The sequence below is a fragment of the Danio rerio genome, chromosome 2, assembly GCF_049306965.1.
Source record: "Danio rerio strain Tuebingen ecotype United States chromosome 2, GRCz12tu, whole genome shotgun sequence".
Taxonomy (NCBI): domain Eukaryota; kingdom Metazoa; phylum Chordata; class Actinopteri; order Cypriniformes; family Danionidae; genus Danio; species Danio rerio.
The window spans coordinates 52,606,972-52,623,519 of NC_133177.1; the positions used below are offsets into that span (position 1 = coordinate 52,606,972).

Sequence of the window (16,548 nt, forward strand, 5' to 3'; positions counted from 1 at the left end):
AAATGCACAGTGTGGGGAGTTTGCTTTATATTTGCAGTCTCACTGGAAAACGTCACTCTTGCCTCTCAGCCGATGCTTTTAACTTTATTGCTAGTGATTGTTAGTGTTGTTTAGTCTCAGATGTTATTGGCAGGTCTGGATTTTTCTACGATTTGCTTGGGTTTTTGACTTATGCTGTATTTATTAGGTCAATACTGCTGCCAGCTACCTTGTATTGTGTTTTATCTCATACACACTCAGAATTAAAGGGACTAAATCTGTCGGTACACTTTTGTACCATACAGGTGGACATTTGATTTGATTTTGATTTGATTTATTTATTTTTGAACAAAAATATCGTACATAAAATATTAACAAAAAATACATTTCAACATGGTCGAAAATAGAGTGGGATGAAGCGCAAGCTTATTATTCTCCCATTCCATTACCACACACCTCATTCGTCCATTACTTGAACTTATTTCTTCTTTTACTTATCTCTTCTTTTTACATGAAACACATTTCATACTTTTGCCATCTTACTGTATATGTTTGATTCCATTTGTACCTTTACATTTTGTAACAGACAAATAGAGCACTCATTTTCTTACTAATTGGAAAATCAAACCTTTTCCCTGATGGTTGCCAAACCTGCTATGAGTATAACCACATTCACCATCGGGAGGCGCTATAATCACTCTCGTAGTAGAATTTTGCTTTCACCATCCAAAATAAATAAAGTTATCCGACATGTGCGCCCGATAGCTCCGCCCCTTCCACTACGTGAGCAAACTTGCGGTCGTTGAGTGCGTAAAGTGTCCATCATTCCACACTTTATTTTACCTGCTGAATAAGTGCATCATCTGGGTAATTAAAGTGCACTTATTATTTTTCAGTGTGAACACACTACTTACACTATTTATACTACAAAATGGCGTAGAATAGTCCATAAGTATGCGATTTCAGATGCAGCTAATGTCGTATAGGTCCTCTGAAAGGCCCACCCCCAAGAGGCTCTGATTGGTCAGCTAACATAATGAGCTGTGATTTGCGGATTGGCTCCATGTCACCATGTCACACCCCTGTGTTAACAGTCGAGTCAGAGCAGCTGTTAGCTGCCTGAATCAGACAGAAAAAGGAAGAGCACACAGCTAAACCTAACCCCTGCTCTCTAAAATAACATCTGACAAGTGTCTTTCACGTATATGAATAATAATATGAAACGTTCACATGTCTTTTGTGAGTTTGTTATTTGAGATGTAGAATGCAGGGAAAGCGGTTGCATAAAGAGACTACAGTGCTGCTAAAGGTTGTGGGTGTTTACAGCGGTTTGACTGATAAATTTGAATCTGTAGCTAAATAAAATAAAGGTTGTGGCTCACAATCCACAGCTTTGTCGAACTGGGAGAGATTCTGGAAGCTGTCCTTTGTCAAATGCTTGCTATATATTTTTTTTTATAATTCTCTGGAACATAATTGAAATAGAATTGTAAGCAAAATTTTGATTGCAAAATCCTTTGGAAGCCCAAATACAGAAGAAGCTCTGTGGAAATAGCAGCAATTGGATGGCATTTTAGCTTTCTCTGCTTTAACATTACAGCTCCTCTGGCCACATGCATGGTGAATGCACGTAACCGGAAGCCCTTGTGATTTCATTAGACCATATGTATTTTTTTGTAGTCCCCAAACTTCATTCGCTGTAGGCTTTGCTAAGTTAACTCTATAAAAGCTAATGTCTCCCTTTGCATTGAACTTTGATCGTCTTACATTCAGAAATGTCGTTTTTGTTCTCACAGCTACATTACACGTCAACTAAAGTTTAAAATATGATATCGTAGTGGACCACTCTTTAAGATATGTAATAGCAAATTATTTATCTACCTCAACGAACTTGTAAGCCTCTGAGAGGCTTGGCTTTGCTTCATGAAGTCTGGAAAGGACCACACCGGACCATTAAGAAAATCCTAAACACTTATGCACATTTTTAACCCCTCGTTGATAAGAATGTTATTATTATTCAAAATCAGTCACACCTTGTTGAAGCACATTTACTTGGTTTTTTTTTTTTATCACTGCAGTGAAGGTCTTTGACCTCCAAGTGTCAGCTCCTTGCTTCCCTGAAGTCTAATGCGGGGTTTGGGGTTAAAGCTTTTTGGGCTTTACGGTGATCAGCCAGTCAACATCACCCAGACACCAGCTGTAATAGCAAAATATTTTCTTCCTGTTTACAAGAAATACATTGTAAAGGGCCATGACCCAACCCCATCAGCAGGGTGTTTTCACACCTCTAGTTTGAAAAAGTCAGGAAAGTGGGTGAGACCAGCTCTGTTTAGGTGGGAGTGTCGAGTGGCGAAAGAGGGAAGGCTTTGCATGAAAAGGGGAGTTTCAATACAGGCACTTCAGCTGATTTTCACACCAGCAACACAAACACTGATGATGGGGAGATGACTACATTTACATGGACATCATTACTCAAATGATTTGCCTTAATCAGAGGCAAATCAGTTCCTTTCATGATCCTGTTTTACATGTTATTCATTCATTCATTTTCTTGTCGGCTTAATCCCTTTATTAATCCGAGGTCGCCACAGCGAAGTGAACTACCAACTTATCCAGCAAGTTTTTACGCAGCGGATGCCCTTCTAGCCGCAACCCATCTCTGGAAAACATCCACATACACATTCACACAAACACTCATACACTACGGACAATTTAGCTAACTGTGGGGAAAACCGGAGCACCCGGAGGAAACCCTCGTGAATACAGGGAGAACATGCAAACTCCACACAGAAACACAAACTGAGCCGAGGCTCGAATCAACGACCCAGCGATCTTCTTGCTGTGAGGCGACAGCACTACCGGCTGCGCCACTGCTTCGCCCTACATGTTATAGCACATAATTCGATTAACATCATTGCTTCATTGCCACGCTATCCACATTTCCTCAAGGTTTTTATGTAATTTCGGGTGTTTCATGTAATGTATAAACTCAGGCAGTTCACGGAATGTGATTTTACTGAAAGGCAGTGTTCTTTTGTTTTAGCAGGTTGTGTTTGTTTGGCTTTTACACAGAGCATTTGCACCTGACAGCTCCGGCACATTTCTCTTAAAGAAACTCAGCAATGAGCAATCAACATGCTGCTTTGGTAAAAACAGCTGTTATTCTATCATTACATAATGAACAGCAGAAGTTAAGGTGATTTTAGGAAAATGATTTGCCATTTTATTAGCAAACGTGGCCTTTAATGCAAGAGATCCGTTGAAGGATGAATCACAATGATGGCATACAGTGGACTAGTGATATTATAGCTGCACATTTAACTACAAATCGCTCTTTTTATGCGCATTAAAATATATGAATGCACAATGTGCAACTTTCTTCATGTAATTATAATGAGTAGTTATAAAAACTGTAAATCTGTTTGCAGAAATGTAAAGATTCTCTGCATTTCATCTGCAAAAATGAAATAAATAAAAGGACATCCATAAATACAATTAGAGTATTTATAAATATCCCTGTGTTGACGTGGGTTTCCTTCGGGTTCTCTGGTTTACCCCACAGTCCAAAGACATGCGCTATAGGTGAATTGAATAAACTAAATTGGCCGTAGTGTATGTGTGTGAATGAGTGTGTATGGATGTTTTCCAGTACTGGGTTGTAGATGAAAGGGCATCCGCTGTGTAAATCATATGCTGGATAAGTTGCCGGTTCATTCTGCTATGGCAACCCCGTCTCATACTTCAGCCTCCACATCAAAGTTCCTGAAAGCAAAGAAGGTCAAGGTGCTCCAGGATTGGATAGCCCAGTCACCAGACATGAACATTATTGAGAATGTCTGGGATAAGCTGGAGGAGACATTAAAGATCAGTCCAAAGAATCTTGATGAACTCTGAGAGTCCCGCAAGAACGCTTTCTTTGCCATTCCAGATGACTTTATTAATCAGTTATTTGAGTCATTGCAGAGATGTATGGATGCAGTCCTCCAAGCTCATGGGAGTCATAAACAATAATAATTCTTTTTCCACTGCACCATGACTTTATATTCTATACTGGACATTATTTCTGTTTAGTAACAAGACTTTTGTCTAAGCAGAGTCAGACCTTACTCTCCTAATTAAATAATACAAGGCATGATCATATTTTATTTTGGTAAAAGAAGCGTAATCTAGAGGCCTTTGCCTTTCAGATAAGCCACTTCTGATACCAAATGATCAACTAGAAGTCAAGTTATTATTTGTTGTTCCTAAAACTTGGAAAGATGACAAGTCTTTTGTCAGGGAGTGTAGAACCATAAATTCAAATTATGACTTTTAATAAAAAACTTTTGAAAATATTTCCAAGTGTATTTGAAAAACAATTTTAGAAAGTGACAATGATTTTCTACCAACAATTACTGTCTTCAATGAAATAGAAAAATGTCTGAAAATATGGTACCTTTTACATTTTTTTTATGCAAATTAAAAAAGCTAAATGACAACAGTATTATCTTAAAATTGTAAATTAAAGTCATCAGTAGTTTACATGGATGAAAAAACATATTTATATCAAAACCGATTGCATATGACGAGAGATATTTCATATCACATACTATGCAGGAGTTCAGCACTAGCCGAGAAACTGCCATTGAGATGAATGGGACTGTTAATAATAGCTTTCTCTGGAAATTATAGAGCCCTTTCCTCAAACTCCTTCAGAAATAATGTTTTGAGTCTGTGTTAATTTACCACATTTAATATCCTTGCACACTAAAATATATATATATATATATATATATATATATATATATATATATATATATATATATATATATATATATATATATATATATATATATATATATATATATATATATATATTCTGGTAATTAAAAAGATGTTTGTTTATGCTTTCAAATTATATTATGGGATTTCCTTGATTTCTGACTACTTTAGCTGAACAAAATTCCTTAATTTTATTGAAATGTGCTTATTTATTGCTTTTTTTTGTTGTATTGTTCATTGAAATTTTTCATTGAAAAGTTATTTATATATGTATACTGTATATTCATAAAGGTGGCAACACTAAAGCTACAAAAATTCAAATTTAATAAATTAAAAAAGCTGATACAAGGCGTGGGTTTCCTCTGGGTGCTTCGGTTTCCCTCACAGTCCAAAAACATGCGCTATAGGTGAATTGAATAAGCTAAATTGGCCACAGTGAATGAGTGTGTGTGAATGAGTGTGTATGGGTGTTTCTCAGTGCTGGGTTGCCGCTGAAAGAGCATCCGCTGTGTAATACATATGCTGAGTAAGTTGGTGGTTCATTCCGTTGTGGCGACCCCTGTTGAATAAAGGGACTAAGCCGAAGGAAAATGAATGAGTGAATGAAAAGGTTATAAACAATTAATGGTAAATGTCATTGTGGTTCATTTATTCATTTTCGTCTTAGTCTCTTTACTAATCTGGGGTCGCCACAGCGGAAAGAACCGCCAACTTATCCAGCATATGTTTTACTTTGCGGATGGTAATTACAATGAATTCTTTCTGCATGCACTGTAAGTAAAAATGTAATATGATTTTTTTTGTCTTCTTTTAATTAAGTCGAAAAACTATTCATGAATTTATGATCAGCCCAAAATCTTAAAAATGACAAGTGCATTAAAATAAAAACAGTTTTTGTCTCCACTATCTTATCATGCAAAGTAATTAGTGATCATATAATAAAAACAACACAGAAAGAAGCAGAAGCAGTGGGAGAAGCAGAGGCTGTTGCAGAAAGCGCCGCGGGCTGAGATTCGCAGGTGTGTGTTTGATGTCTCGGATTTCTCCAACATGTGGGTGGGTGGCAGACAGGTCTAATTTGTAAGGCTCCTTCTTGCCAAACAATAATCGGTGTCCGGGTTCGACACTCGGTCCCTTGAAGTTCTCTCCCCTGCAGTCATACACATCTATTAAAACGGGCCCGTTTGTAAAGGCAGGACTGCGGCATTATGAAGGTGGGCAGAAGGCAGAGGATAATTAGCCTCTGAACTGAAGAACAGGAGCAGATTTATCACGAAAAACATCAAAGGATGACACAATCGTGAGAACTGAGCTGCGCTCGACTCAATGTAAAGGGAATATTAAAAGCAGAGCTCGGGAGAAGTATTTGAGAAGGATAGTGGGACGTAAAAAGAAACAAGAAAATTTTAAAGTCAACAAATTAATAATGCAGACTAATCAATAATTTATAATGGTATCTATCGATTGCATAATTCAGGATCTTGAGATGTCCTTTTTTCTATAAGTTTTTTATAATTGTATATTATACAATATTATATTTATTATAGTTATAGTTTGCAGGAATATTTGGTGGAATATTACTGTCACAATTACCAGCGATGTTATCCCTGCAGATGGCTGGAGAACTACACATCTGTCACTGAACTAGACTACAAATACCATCATGCACCTCACACACACCAGTTCCTGATTCCCCCTGATTACAAACACACACATCTGGTATCTCATCATGGACTGATTACCTTCACTTTGTATTCTCCTCTCACACACACATTGCTGAGTCTTGTTATTGTGTTGCATTACAAAGCATTAATCCTGTCCAGTCTTTCCGTGTTTTGATCCTTGCCTTGGTTTCCCCTATTGATTCTTTGCCGCCTGTACTGTTTTTAATTACGATCTTGGATTACCTTAATGCTTTTGTTTGCCCCTGTTTTGACCGTTGTCTGCCTAAATAATCTGTTTAATGTGGACCCTCAACATCGTTGTCCAGCGTCCTTCAGTTACAATTTCTATAGACTTTCAATAGAAGTTTTCAAAGACACTTGAAAACTTTTTCAAACGTTAGACTTTTATTTCGAGTTTCAATTTGAAATTGTGGTTATATTTTACAAAATATGGAATATGGAATATTACCAAATTAGTTTTTTCAAAGACACTTGGAATTATTTTCAGTTTTAGATTTTTAGTTTCAATTTGAATTTATTGTTACATTTCACATTAATATTTAGGGAAATATTACTAAATTTGTTTTTAAAAAGACACTTGAAATTATTTTCAAATGTTAGATTTTAATTTTAAGTCTCAGTTTGAATTTATTGGTAGATTTTGCACTAATATTAGGTGGAATTTTACTAAATTTGTTTTTCAAAGACACTTGAAATTATTTTCAAAAGTTAGTTTTGCATTTTAAGTGTCAAACTGAATTTATATAGTTTAGACTAATATTTGGTAGAAATTTCCTTAATTTGTTTTTCAAAGACACTTGAAATTATTTTTTAAAGTTAGATTTATATTTTGAGTTTCAATTAGAATTCATGGTTGAAGTTTGCAGTAATATTTTGTGCAATATTACCGTCAATTTCTAAATTTGTTTGTCAAAAACACTTGGAATTAATATCAAAAGTTAGGTTTTTATTTTAAGTCTCAATTTGGATTTATGATTATAATCTACACTAATATTTGGTGATCAGACACTTTGAATAATTGTTAGATTTAAAATTTGAGCCTCAATTGTTTTAATTTGTGGATATTTTTACACTAATATTTGGTGGAAATTGCGAATTCGATTTTTTAAGACACTTAGGATTATTTTTCAAAAGTTGTATTTTTATTTTAAGACTCAATTTGAGTTTATGGTTATAGTTTGCAGCAATATTTGGTGGAATATTACTGTCACGATCACCAGCGATCTAAGCCTTGCAGGGAGAACTACCCATCTGTCACTAAACTAGACTACAAATACCATCATGCACCTCACACACACCAGTTCCTGATTCCCCCTGATTACACACACACAGCTGGTAACTAATCATGGACTGATTATCTAGATTTTATATTCACCTCACACACACACGTCGATGAGTCTTTCTATCGTGTAGCATTACGAAGCATTAATCCTTTCTAGTATTTCCGTGTTTTGATCCTTGTCTTGGTTTCTCGCTATTGATTCTTTGCCACCTTTACTGATCATTTGCCTGTTTTTGACTACCATCTTGGATTACAATAATGCTTTTGTTTGCCCCTGTTTTGAACATTGCCTGTCTGACTAATCTGTTTAGTAAACTGCATGTGGATCCTCAACTCTGTTTTCCTGCATCCTTCAGTTTCAATTACAAGTCACATTTTCTAAATCTGTCTTTCGAAGACACTTGGAAACTTTATCAAATGTTATAGTCTCAATTTGAATATATATTGGTTATATTTTCCTGGTATATTTGGTTGATTATTACCAAGTTTGTTTGTTGTAAATTATTTTCAAAAGATTCGATTTTTTATTTTAAACCTATAAGGTTAAAGGTCATGGCAACCCTGCTTTTGTAATATGATAGTAATAAGTAATTGTTCTGCAAATACAAGTGGTTCAAATCAGATGAAAACTATTTTAACAAAGTGTTGACCTCATATAGTGCATTAAATCACAACCGCATTTTCACAGGCAGATAAATGGATCATTTATAATTCATATGAAGTGTCTTCAGACACAGGAGTTGAATGACTGCATTTGGCCATCACTTGGGCTGCTATGATTGGCTTCTATGAAGTGTTAGATAAACCAATTCCTACAGCAGCAACTCAGATCACCTCTGCCTCCTGTGATTCTCCTATAGGGAGTGTATTAAGTGTGTGTGTGTGTGTGTGTGTGTGTGTGTGTGTGTGTGTGTGTGTGTGTGTGTGTGTGTGTGTGTGTGTGTGTGTGTGTGTGTGTGTGTGTGTGTGTGTGTGTGTGTGTGTGTGTGTGTGTGTGTGTGTGTGTGTGTGTGTGAAATAGATGCACACACAGTCTCTGGAGGATCTGAACGAGTTACAATTGTCATTTTTATTCGCTTGAAGGGCACCGCAGGAGAAGAACTCTATTTGTTGGGTCGTTCTGAATGAAAATGAGCAGCGGGATCTCTTCATAAAGGATTGACTGAATATCTGCTTGCTCAGTCCTGGAGAAAATTTCATTGCTTAGATATTGCTGTTTTATAGCACAAAGCATTCCGAGGCTTTGTTGCAGATGTTTGGCCTAAAATGTGTTTTGTTTTTGTTTTTATTCAGAGAAATAAAATAGGCACAAATAAGTCAATTGCTGAGAGCCATAAAGCTGCTGGAAGTGCTGTATGTGAACGCTTTGGGTTTTGGCGAGCATTGAAACTTGATCTCTTGCACACTTTAAACTGCACTTGTTTCATTTGATATGATGTCATTTGGGATATTTCTCTTGTGTGTTTTGCATCTTAACATTTACATTACAGGAATGTGCTTAAAAACTGATGGAAAAAGCTATCCAGTTTCATACTATTCCAGCATATGTTAGAACATAAAAACTTCACAAAGAAATGCCAACTGGCCGAGATGGGACTCGAACCAGGTTCTTGCTGTAAGGTGACAGTGCTAACCACTGAGCCACCATGTTGCTGTATTATATTTCAACACATTTTTATTCAGAAAGCAAATTAACACAAATAAATAATAAGCATCTAAAATAAATGATAATAAACAGTATGACATAATTAAAATAAAATGAAATATGCTTTAAAGGCTGAAAAAAATGGGAATAAACTTCTAGATTTATATATTATATAACTATTTTGTATATATATATATATATATATATATATATATATATATATATATATATATATATATATATATATATATATATATATAAAGTAGAAGTCAGAATTATTAGCTCCCTTTTGATTTAATTAAATTTTTTCAAATATTTCCCAAATGATTTTTAACAGAGCAAGGAATTTTTCACAGTATGTCTGATAATATTTTTTCTTCTGGAGAAAGTCTTATATGTTTTATTTGGCTAGAATAAAAGCAGTTATTAATTTTTTTAAAAACATTTTTGGGACAAAATTATTAGCCCCTTTAAGCTAATTTTTTTTCCGATAATCTACAGAACAAACCTTCGTTATACAATAACTTGCCTAATTCCCCTAACCTGCCTAGTTCACCTTGTTAACCTAGTTAAGCCTTTAAGAGTTACTTTAAGCTGTATAGAAGTGTCTTGAAAAATATCTAGTAAAATATTATTTACTGTCATCATGGCAAATATAAAATAAATAAGTAATTAGAATTGAGTTATTAAAACTGTTATGCTTAGAAAGGTGCTGAAACAATCTTCCCTCCATTAAACAGAAATTGGTAAAAAAAAATAAACAGGGGCACTAATAGATATATATAAACACATAGTTGAAGTCGTAATTATTAGCCCCTCTTTGTTTTTGTTTTTTTTCTATTTTAAATATTTCCCAAATGATGTTTAATGAAGGAAATTTTCACAGTATGTCTGATAATATTTTTTTTCTTCTAGAGAAAGTCTTATTTGTTTTATTATTTTTTAAAATTTTAGCCCCTTTAAGCTCTATTTTTTTGATAGGCTACAGAACAAATCATCATTATACAATAACTTGCCTAATTACCCCAACCTGCTTTTTAAAAAGCTTTTTAATTCATTAGATATATAATATAAATTAAGGCTTTAATCAGCGAAAGTCAGGGAATCAAAATAGTTCTAGCTTGAAGCCTGCATATCTCTTTTTTCCGTTCGCCATGCAAAAGGAGCGTAAAGTAGGTGACATCGAATACAGCTCTCATCTGATTGGCTGAAAGGTACGAGTTGCCTGCTTTTGCCAGGACAGTGTCAAAAACACACACACACGCATATCCAGGGAGAGTTGTACGTGAAAGAGGATTTGCTCATTCTCATTCAGGATGAACTTGCAAGTTTTAAACATACAAAACTTTTTGTACACTCTTATACATTTGCAAATGGTATTTTGCATTTGTGAAACCTATTTTATGACCGTGTATTTTATTTTGTGCACGTAAATAGTTTTTGGGAGTTTTATGCACGTGAATTTGACTATGCATGTGTACATCGTGTCTTTTGCGTGAATTACTTTAAATACTAAACTAGCTATATAGTCTTGAAAAATATATAGTAAATATTATTTACTGTCATCATGGCAGTATACTGTATGTATATGATAATAAATTGAACTATCCGTGTATTGGACATTTCTTATGGATAACCTTATGTTCTTTAGCCTTAATTTTTTTTTTCTCAATAAATTTATGCCTCAGTCTACAGGTCGGTGCTTTATATAGACTTGTCTTGATTGTTGATCTGCAAGAGATGATGATTTTTTAAGTTAATGTTCATGATTAAACTCCTACATAAGGTTATATTTCAATACTTTGTAAATGGACAGAGACTTATATTATTATTATATATTATAGCTTCAATCATGCTATGCTATGTCACAATCATGCTATGTGCATTTCTGAGAAAAGCAGGTGGAGTCATGAGCATTCGTAACCTTGCACGCTCTTAAGAGACAAGATACATAATAATTGGGGAAAACCAGCTGCTTTTTAAAACTACTTCATCTCTGTGTTACCCTGAAAAATAACTGCACACCTTAGAATGTTCAACAGCCAATCAGATTTAAGCATTCAACAGCACACCCATAGTATAAATCATTTATAAGAAACTCTACAATATTCCATAAAACATTCAAATGATCGATTTCGATTTCACAGTGACTTTAAGGCCTGAAAGCGCAGTTAAGCAGATAGTGAGTGCTTTCGATGCAGAAAGAAGAGTAATGCAGTCGAAGGGGGAAAGAACGGCAGTGAAAGTAGACCCACAGATAGAGAACAGGAGAGGAGGAGAGTGAAGAAAGACAGAGACTCGGGGAGTGGGAGAGCAGAAGACAGACTTTGATCATAGTAGAAAGGAGCTTGCCGGGGTATGAGAACGTTATACTGCTGTGTCACACGCTCTAATCTGAAGGATAAATCTTGACACTTTCTTGATGGTGTTTCGCAGAGACCCGAGCCACATGTGCTCTTCCCCAGAGCCAAACCTGATTTTTTTTCTGTTTTTTTATTTATTTTTTTACACGTCTGACGGGTGCACTGATCGACCCACTCGCAAACGTGCATCTCTGATGAATTGAATTTTACAGTTTATGAAGCGCAACGTAAGATCTCCCTAAACCTGCTGAGAGTTTACAGCTGGGCCGTTTCACTCATGTTCAGCTGGAGGTTTATAGTGAATCTGAACAGAAAAGAAATTGGTGATGGTTTTAAATGGATAGTTTGCCAAAAAAGGAGAATTTACATTTTACGTTTAGTCATTTTGCAGATGCTTTTGTCCAAAGTGACTTACAATTGAGGAGGCATACTTTGAAGGAGCAGGAGTGCCTGTTAGAAACATCTCTGGGAAACATCCACACACACACTCATTCAAACTCATACACTATGGACAATTTAGCCTACTCAATTCACCTGTACTGCTTGTCTTTGGACTGTGGGGGAAACCAGAGCGGCCGGAGGAAAGCCATGCGAATGCAGGGATAACATGCAAACTCCAAACAGAAATGCCAACTGACAGCACTACCTGTGCCACTGCTTCACCCCCAATTTAATAATTGAAGCATTAAAATGTGAATAAATAAATCTCAATTTACATGAACAATTAATGGACAAATAAATAGACATATTTAAATTGTGTTTATTTAAATAGTTTTTTCATTTAATAAATTAATAAAATAATGCATTTAAATATAACTTTTAAATATTTAAATAAATAGACAATTTTCATAAATGTTTATTTAAAGAGCCCTTATTGTGGGTTTTCAACCATGACATTCCATGCAGTGTGTAACACAGCTCTAAGTGAATGAAAACATCCAGCTAAAGGTTAAGTCTGAAAATGCACAGTGTTTAAAACTATTGATTCATCTATACTCAGAGTGATTCAAATTAATCGCAGAGGTAACGGGTCTTTAGCCATGTCTGCGTGACATGGATATGGAACTCAAGCCCCACCTATTTGTTGTGCGCGCAAACCCGGGTTGAATCATGTCGCGAAGACACTGTTCTCTGAAGTGTGAGGGAAAGTTAGTCTTATTTTTCTTACCCAAAGATGAGGCTGTGAAGAGTCAGTGGTTGAGGTTTATTTTTAAGAAAATACCTCAGCATTATAGCCCCAGCCTTGTGCTGTGTTCTTGTTATTTTTCTGACGAGTGCTTCAGCTTTCCACCAGCTTACAATGGGGATTCATCAGCCATTTGTTAAAACAGGACCAGAAAAGACTTGATGTATGGGACTTTCAGATATTGACAGGAACTTTACAGTATACAGTTCATGGATCAGTTCCCTCCTCCATTTCACAAGTGTAAGTGACTTAAGTGTGATTAAAATGGTTGCCTCTTCGTTTTCTCTAGCTTGCAAATTATGTATTTAATTGTGTTTTGTTACTTGTAATCGCTCCACGTGGCTTGTACTGTATCTGGTTAACTCTTTATATACTCATATTGCGTCTAAAACCACGTTGTAAGTGCAACATGTGCCGCTTTGTTTACAAATTTAAATGCATTTGCTCGCAATCCTTTGTCAGTATCTTTACTATGGCCACCATCAGCTGTTCCTACACACGTGCAGCGGTCACGTTTCAAATTAGTTCAGCTTTTGCCACCGTGTGGATTAATACTGAATGTGTGTTGTTGTTAAGAATAGAGCAGTATGCTGGTGTTAAACTGCATTGCTTTACTGCACTCCTGCACTGGGCTCACACACACAATCTGACTACTTCAACAATGATGACAAGCTGTGGTGAGCGTTTTTCTCTGTCTCACGCTGAACGCTGTCGACTAATTGCAACAGACTGGGTCATCGGACCAATAAGTGCAGATTAGCTTCACGCAAAGGATGGGCTTGGGAACAAATTAATCACTGACAAATCAAATGGGAGTCTTTGGTATAATTAGGTGAAAATTAATGCATATTATAAGACAATGAAAGTGTTTTTTGACCCTGCATGCATATCAGCATGTTGTTGGAGAGCCCCAAAACCAAAATATGACCTTTTTAAATGCATAATAGCGGCTCTTTAATTCATGTTCCACTAAAATGAGCTATGGTTTTGTCTCTGTCCATTGACAGTGCGCGTTTTGTTTATAAGCGAGAGAGGGTTTAGCTCGACTTGAGGCGTAAGTTGATTGGTTGCTCCCGCGTGTGGACTGTCCAATGACATTTTTAACTCGATTTATATTCAACTCGAGAAAAGTATGTGGCAAAAGAAAAAGAAAAGCAAGTGGCAAATGACTTTTTAAAAAGCTATTTAAATTGTGCATTTAAATACATTTTCAATGATCTATAAATGTATGTTTTTTATTGTTTGATTAATCAGCATTTTAAAACATGAATTAAATAACCATTTATAAAATTGACTATTTAAATATTGGCGATGCAGTGGTGCAGTAGGTAGTGCTGTCGCCTCACAGCAAGAAGGTCGCTGGTTCAAGCATTGGTCAGTTAGTGTTTCTGTGTGGAGTTTGCATGTTCTTCCTGCGTTCATGTTTTTCCTCTGGGTGCTCCAATTTCCCCCACAGTCCAAAGACATGCGTAGAGGCATAGATGTTTCCCAGAGATGGGTTGCGCCTGGAAGGGCATTCGCTGCGTAAAAACGTGATGAATAAGTTGTTCATTCCTCTGTGGCAACCCTGGATTAATAAATGAATAACAATGCTTGCTTCATTCGTGTATCAAACTTGCTTAATTTACCTGTGAAATTCACAATAGACTCAGATTCGTGTGATAATCGGGGCAATCTGTCTCCCTGGTTACTCTGTTTTCATTGCTAAATGGCTAACATTGATTTTGAGTGTGTGTGAATGAGTGTGTCCCAGTACTGTGTTGCGGCCGGAAGGGCATCCCCTGCGTAAAGCATATGTTGGAATAGTTGGCGGTTCATTCCACTGTGGTGACCAATGATAAATAAGGGACTAAGCCGAATAAATGAATGAATGTTTTGTGGAGAGATTTTTTTCTACACATTTTTAAATATAGTCATTTTAATAACTAATTTCTCTTGTCCTTGCTATGATGAAAGTGCATCATATTTTACTTGTTATTTTGCAAGACACTAGTATTAGAGCATATAGTGCAATTTAAAGGCATTACTAGGTTAATTAGGTCAATTAAGCCAGTCATTGTACAACATTGGTTTGTTCTGTAGCCAATCTGAAAAAGAAAAATCAAGCAGGGGCTAATAATATTGACATTAAAACTTGTTTAATTTTTAATGTTACAACTGCTTTTATTCCAGCTGATTTCAAAGAAATAAGACAGTATCATCAGTAATAAAAAAAAGAATAGTAAATACTGTGTAAATTCTCTTGATCTTTTAAACATCGACATAAAAAAAGTAAAAATGCTACAGGACAGCTTATATATTCCTTTATCTGTATGTCATTAGGATAGGTTGCTAGTACAAGCTGAAATACTCAAGAAGTATGTCGAAATTCTCAGCATATCATGGTGAAGCTTCCAATTTGCACCCCTAAAAATACACCTCTCTTCAGCAGGGATCTCAATTTGATGTATCAGATCCCCAACTCAAACGCTGCACAAAAACTACACTCTGAAGCTTTTAACACGTTAACATATTAACATGAGAGGTGTGTTCAATCTCAAAATCTAAGAAAGAGCAACAGCCAACTTATGTAAAATACCAATAGCTGATTTAGCATGCATCATTAATATATTTACCTAACACTACAATCCAATTAAGGAAATAAAAACCAAGACATTCGCCCTGTGTCAGACCCAGCTTAATATTGCTCTTGAAACTGTCACAATACAGAAGTTAAATGAATTGCGAATGCAGTTTGACATTCTTCTAAACACTCCTTTTCCCGTCTGGGTTCAGTTTTGGGGTGAAGATCTGCCGTATTGTCTTGTAATTGGTGGGCAATTATGAGCAAATCGTTGCCTAATTTCACCGCTGATATTTGCATTGTATCCTGATAACCGTCTGGAAAAACACAGAGAGCAAAAGCAGCGTGTATTGTTGCTGCCGGAATGTTATTGCGCCTCAATACATCTTTCAAAGCATCCAGGTGGAAACACTCAAGAGGTGAAAGGCTGTGTCAGTTTATAGGCTGAAACACACACACACATACACACTCATACAGTACTTGTAAATATGGTTTACAAGGACACTCCATAGGTGTAATGTCCACTGAAAAAAATATAGATTGAGTTGAAAACAACATAATTAAATTTGTTGTGCTTTGTTGGGTTATTTTTACCCTTTCTTGGGTTATTTATTAATAACTCAACCAGTTGGGTTAAATATTTGGTGCTTCGTTGGGTTTTTTTAACCCTTATTTGGTTATTTATTTAATAACTCAACCAGTTGGGTTAAATATTTGATGCTTCGTTGGGTTATTTTAACCCTTATTTGGTTATTTATTTAATAACTCAACCAGTTGGGGTAAATATTTGGTGCTTCGTTGGGTTATTTTAACCCTTATTTGGTTATTTATTTAATAACTCAACCAGTTGGGGTAAATATTTGATGCTTTGTTGGGTTATTTTAACCCTTATTTGGTTATTTATTTAATAACTCAACCAGTTGGGGTAAATATTTGGTGCTTCGTTGGGTTATTTTAACCCTTATTTGGTTATTTATTTAATAACTCAACCAGTTGGGGTAAATATTTGATGCTTCGTTGGGTTATTTTAACCCTTATTTGGTTATTTATTTAATAACTCAACCAGTTGGGTTAAACATTTGGT

The 16,548-nt window shown here is 35.6% G+C and overlaps 2 protein-coding genes across 14 annotated transcripts in view; one reads left to right on the plus strand and one right to left on the minus strand.

Annotated features, from left to right (window-relative positions):
- Positions 1-16,548, plus strand: part of sema6ba (sema domain, transmembrane domain (TM), and cytoplasmic domain, (semaphorin) 6Ba) — a 282,900-nt gene that overhangs the window by 180,480 nt on the left and 85,872 nt on the right.
- cactin overlaps positions 1-16,548 on the minus strand; it is a 475,834-nt gene that overhangs the window by 88,235 nt on the left and 371,051 nt on the right. The window lies entirely within an intron of this gene.